This window comes from Mauremys reevesii, linkage group 2 (genome assembly GCF_016161935.1).
Source record: "Mauremys reevesii isolate NIE-2019 linkage group 2, ASM1616193v1, whole genome shotgun sequence".
NCBI classification, from domain to species: domain Eukaryota; kingdom Metazoa; phylum Chordata; order Testudines; family Geoemydidae; genus Mauremys; species Mauremys reevesii.
Genome location: NC_052624.1, coordinates 196,976,499 through 196,982,498, shown reverse-complemented (window position 1 = coordinate 196,982,498; position 6,000 = coordinate 196,976,499). Strand labels below are relative to the sequence as shown.

Sequence of the window (6,000 nt, the reverse complement as noted above, 5' to 3'; positions counted from 1 at the left end):
AAAACTCCCATTGGTCACAGTGGGAAACAGGAGTGGGAGCAGGCAAAATTAATTCCCAGAGGAACCTTATGAATCCACACTCAAAAAGACAATGAATCAAACCTCCTTGGGGGCAGGGACATGTTGTCTTCTATATTTGCACTGTGCCTAATGCAGTGCACGGCCTGATCCTGAGAAGAACCTTTGGACACTACCACAGTGTAAACAATTATAGCACTAAAGAAAGTTCCTGCTGTGCATCATAAACAGACACATTGATTTAATTCAAAATTAATAACAAATTCCTTGTGACCTAGATCTAAAGTAACTGTCATTTCACTATATTGTCATTTGTGGTACATTGCATTGAAAACGCACACAGCAACATAACATGCCCCGTTTGTTATTGTAATACAGTTTGTTCTTAGTCCAGTATTGCTGTTAATTCTTTAAGAAAACTGACATATTGAATTTTTAAATTGCTGTGCACTGTGGAAAAAGAACTCTGGTGAACTGCTGGCTAAGGGCAGCAAAGCTTTTCACCTCACGCAAATCTGGGACCAACTGCTCAGGTTCAAATCTGGCACCAACTGCTAGTTGATTAGTGGCTTATGTGGAATAAGTTGATGGTCTGAGTGCTGATTGTTGTGTATTTGGTTGTCCTGGTTTTTGTTCCTATGGCAACTGAGTTAGATTATTAGGGGATAGCCCAGTCGGTTTCGGCCGGTTGGGTGAGCTCTGTGTCTGTAAATAAAATGGGAGTTTTGTTAGCTGTCTGCTGTCTGGCCTCAAGTGATTTCTTCCTAAACCGGCTGCCCCCAAGGATATAACAAGTGGTGACGAGGGTGGGATTCCGGTGCTGCTCCAGTAACAGAAGGAAGTAGAAGTCAAGGTAAAGAAGAAACAAACAAAAAAGCTGCTTGTTTGCACTGACTGTGAAAGTGAAACTAAAAATCATGGCTACTCTGACCAGGCCACTGGAATCTTTTGATGAGAATATAGAGCAGTGGCATGTGTATACTGAGCGTTTTGAGCTTTTTGTTATTGCAAATGACATTACAGAAGCGAAGAAGGTACCAATATTCTTAAGTGTTGTAGGGGCTAAAACCTACTCCCTGCTACACAGCTTACTACACCCTGTTAAGCCAGCAACTAAATCTTACAGTGACATTGTGGAAATCCTGGGGTCCCATTTTTCCCCAAAACCACTGGTAATTGCTGAAAGATATAGGTTCCACAAAAGAGACCAAAAGGAAGATGAAACAGTTGTACAATTTGTAGCAATTTTAAAAAAGCTAGCAGAACACTGTGAATTTAAGGAGATGTTAAATGATGCCCTGCATGACAGGTTAGTGTGTGGCCTCTACAGTGAAGCTATACAGAAGCGCCTACTGACAGAGGCTCAGCTTACCCTACAGAAGGCTGTTGATATTGCTGTCTCCGTGGAACTGGCTACAAGGGAGGCGCAATACATCGGTGCATCCCCTAGGGTGCAAAAAGTGTCACAAGAACCGACCCACAAAACTGTGCAGAGTCAAGAATGTTACTGCTGTGGTAAGCCGGGTCACCAGGCATCAGAATGCTGGTGTAAGGACCTGGTGTGTCGACACTGTGGCAAAAAGGGACACATTGAGTGTGTCTGTAAACAAAAGAAAAAGAGGCCTGTGGTCTGGCCGACAAAAAGAGGAACCCTGCATACCCTAGAGCAGACCCAGGATGATCAAAGTGACACCTCATCGCAAGAGGAAGTGCCACTGCATGTTTTGTCTTTGGCAATGGCTCACATGAATACTGGGTAACCCCGTTGTTGGATGGCAAACCTATACTCATGGAACTGGACACCGGTGCAGCCGTCTCACTGGTCTCCGAGACTGTGTATAAAGAAAAGCTACAGCATCTTCCGCTTAAGGCAACAAAAACTGTTCTGAAGACGTATACGGGAGAAGCTGTGCCCATGTTGGGCACTATTGATGTTAAGGTGGAGCTCAATGGACAGGCTGCTAAATTGCCACTGTTTGTGGTGAGAGGTAATTACCCAGACTTAATGGATAGGTCTTGGCTTGGGAAGATTCAACTGAACTGGGCAGAAGTGCACCGGATGACTAAAGAAGAAACCAGTCTAACCCCTATACTAAGGAAACATGCTGCTGTTTTTGGAGATGATTTGGGAAGTATGAAGGGAATCACTGTGACATTGAACATTAAACCTGACAGTCCACCAAAATATCTGAAAGCCTGAACTGTGCCATATGCCATCAGGCCGAAAGTCGAAGCGGACTTGGAGCGCCTGGTCACCAATGGAGTCCTAATACCAGTTACCCATAGGTCATGGGCCACTCCTATTGTTCCAATAGTGAAGAAAGATGGCTCTCTCCGGATTTGCGGTGATCAAGATAGTGTCCAAAAGGAAATCTTCTACTTTGAACAGGTAGAGAATACACCCATCACTGCTACTCAGATAAAGAAGGCAACTCGCATTGACCCAGTATTGTCCCAAGTTATGGACCTGGTGATGCATGGAAAATCTCGACAAACCTCTCCGGTCTTACCCAACCTTGTTACCTACATGTCCAGGAGGACGGAGTTATCGGTCCAATCTGGTTGTTTGTTGTGGGGGAGACGTGTCATTATTCCACCACCACTGAGATCACAGATGTTAGAACAGCTACATTCCGGTCACTGTGGAATAGTGCGCATGAAGGAAATTGCACGAAGCTATTTTTGGTGGCCTGGATTGGACAGTGCTATTGAAGAGAAGGTAAAAGCTTGTATGTCATGTCAGGGTGTGAGGAATGCACCCCAGTGGGCACCCCTACACCCATGGGACTGGCCTGAAAACCTGTGGCAACGTATTCACATTGACTTCGCTGGCCCCCTTGAAGGAAGCATGTTCTTGGTGGCAGTAGATGCCCATTCTAAATGGCCAGAAGTCTCTATAATGCAGTCCACTACTGCAGAGAGTACTATCCAAAAACTACGAGGACTCTTTAGTCGTTTTGGTCTGCCAGAACAACTTGTGAGCGACAACGGACCGCAGTTCATCTCTCAGGAGTTTCAAAATTTTATGAAGGCAAATGGGATACACCACATCACATCAGCACCATATCATCCATCCACCAACGGATTAGCTGAAAGATTTGTGCAGACAATGAAACACGCTTTGAAATCAGCAAGGAGACAACACTCCATTCAAAAGCGTCTGGATACCTTCTTACTTTCCTACAGAAACACACCTCATGCTACAACCAAGGCATCTCCGGCCTTTCTAATGATGGGACGACAGCTGCGCACTTGCTTTGATCTGCTGAAACCTTCTGAACCCCGACAAATTGTGCAACATCAGCAGCAAAATCAAGTTATCAGACGGGCACCCAGAGCAAAAGAGCGAACCTTTAGCCCAGGACAGCCAGTTTTGGCTCGGAATTATACTTCCAGAGCTAAATGGGTCCCTGCCACAATCATCACTCAAACAGGACCTGTTTCTTACACAGTCCGGACTGCAGAGAATCTTACCTGGCGGCGACATGTAGATCAGCTGTTTCCAGGTCATGCCAGTCCTCAGGACACATCTGCAGTTGAGTGGTCTGACTTCATCACTTCTGGTGAGACACCGAATCACAAATCACCTGTTTCTGTCTGTTCTCCTCCATTACTGCCGGCGGCTGAGATATCCCTTTGCCCAGCACGAGCTGATACCACCTCCTCACCTGTTCGTGCTGCGGACCCAGAGCCCATGTACTTTCGGGTGCAACAACACCAGAAGTTCGCCGTAATCCACCTAGAGACAGAAGGCCTCCTCATCGGCTGGATCTTTAGCTAGGGCGAACCCACGGTTATGGGGTAAAATAATCCCCAGGGTTTAGCCGGGAATGGAGGCAGTCTACCCTCCTTCTCTAGTCTAGTCTAGTGTGTGTTTTATTTAGGGGATGTTCTTATTGGGGGGGAGGAATATGTTGTGTATTTGGTTGTCATGGTTTTTGTTCCTGTGGCAACTGAGTTAGATTATTAGGGGATAGCCCAGCCAGTTTCAGCCGGTTGGGTGAGCTCTGTGTCTGTAAATAAAATGGGAGTTTTGTTAGCTGTCTGCTGTCTGACCTCAAGTGATTTCTTCCTAAACCGGCTGCCCCCAAGGATATAACACTGATTCCAGCAGGTATTGTGCTGATTTTGATTTAGACAACTATCAGTCATAGCACAGAGGCAAAAGACTGAGGGTACGATCCAAAGCCCACAGAAAGTAAAGGAAAAACTCCCACTGAATTCACAAGTCTTTAGACCAGGCCCAAAATGAACACAAAGGACTAGAGGAGGTTAAACTAGTTGACCCTTGTGGGGAAATATATAGTTCTCATTGACTTGTTCTGTGGATAGAGGCTGTCAGTCAGTCTGGCAAGCAATACATTTACTCAAAAAAAAAGAAACGAAGCACTATGGATGTAAAGCTTCATAGCTTATTTTTGCTTTTCAGTGATGTGCAGAAAGTATTTGGAGGTATCAGATGGCAAGCCTTAAATATCTTCCTAACTACTGCATTGTCTGGCAGGTTGATAAATGTCTGTTTGCGAAGGTTTAAAGTACATCTGACATAAACAAAAATTGTGCTGTCACTTGAGGTCTTTGTTGTGATTTCATTTAAAAATGTCATTTTTTTAAGACCTGCAGTAAAATCCTATAAATGCAGATGGAACAATGGAACAGTTGGGTTTTATTTTTTCCATCACTGCATGTTCAAATAACAGTAACAAAGAAAAATATAATTTATTTGGAGAGCTGAATATTTATTGGCCAAACAATCATGTCACAGTAGCCTAGGAATAATTTGAATAACACTGTTGAGAGAGATTTGTCTTTCTTTTACCATAGAGTGAGTGGAGCAGGTTGTAAGGGCTAGAGTCTCTTTTTGGACAATTTTTTCATGCTCACTTGCCATCTAATCCAGGGCAGAAGTTGGGTCTATCAATATAAATTGTGACATGTAGACACAACCAGATGTAGGAGTGGTACAGAAATGACACTGCCCCATGGAGAGCAACTGTGCCTCAGAAAGGCACCATGCTTCCCAGGGCCCCATAAATGTTCTGGGGTGTGTGTCTTAAATTTGGGACACACCTTTTTGTGCGGCATACCTCTCCACATGCAGCCACACAGCTCTGCTGGCTGGCACATGAGGGAGGAGAAAAGGGAATCCTGGATCTGCCTGCTTCTTCCCTGCCACATGTTTCCAGAGGGAAGATTATAAGGTGCAACACCGGTGCAGGGGAGATGTGATTCTGGGGAGGCATTACATGACCCTTGCCAGGGAGAATTCTGGTAAATTCTTATTTCCCCCAATCCAGCTCTAGATTTCAAACACCAGTTTAAGAGTCGTCAGATCTGCTGCCCAGTAGAAAAATACGCATTTGCAAAATTCAGGGTGAGTAGCAGGATTAGATTTCAAACATCCTCCAAAGTTTAGGGGTGTTTAAATCTGGAGTCTTGGTACAGTTCCAGTTTCCAGCAAACACTTTTAATCTAGAATAGGGTGTTTAACATTATTACCATTTCTTGTTGGTTGTTTATACAGGACCAAAAGTGTACATGGCACTTTAGAGTGGCAGAGGCGGTAAGGTGCCTGCCCAGATATGTTTGCTGTCTCACTCAGATGGCTACAATGCAGGAAATGTTTTATTTGGAGTACTCAGGAGTTCTCGTTCTATTAGAGAATGACTGGGAAATTACGGGGAGGTAAATGCTGCTTGTTTCACTGTTCTGATTAATTTCATTAATAGTAGTAACATTATTGTACAATAAATACCTCACATGCATTTTTGTATCTTGAAGGAATCTAAGGGACAAGTCCCTGCCCTGTGTGGATTTGCTAGTGGGAGCAGCACTTAACCTTAGCGAGGGGGAGTCAGCTGTCTTGCATGCTACAGGTAGATCTACAGGTCAGTATTTTAATGTTGGATGGGGTGTAATTTTTTAAATAACATTCTTATACACTAGTAAAAGTGCTAGTGTAGACATGGTTATACCAGCAAA

The 6,000-nt window shown here is 44.2% G+C and overlaps 1 protein-coding gene across 5 annotated transcripts in view; it reads left to right on the top strand.

Moving 5' to 3' along the window:
* The first annotated feature begins 815 nt into the window (after positions 1-815).
* MC5R (melanocortin 5 receptor) overlaps positions 816-6,000 on the top strand; it is a 28,133-nt gene continuing 22,948 nt past the window's right edge. For 2 of the 5 annotated variants that reach the window (XR_005593519.1, XM_039522138.1), the window contains exons 1-2: positions 4,074-4,132; positions 5,800-5,906. The gene's annotated coding sequence lies outside the window, so the exon portion shown is untranslated. Of the gene's footprint in view, positions 872-4,073; positions 4,133-5,193; positions 5,290-5,325; positions 5,393-5,799; positions 5,907-6,000 lie in introns of those variants that run through there. The other 3 variants (XM_039522141.1, XM_039522139.1, XM_039522140.1) reach the window with 3 other exon arrangements.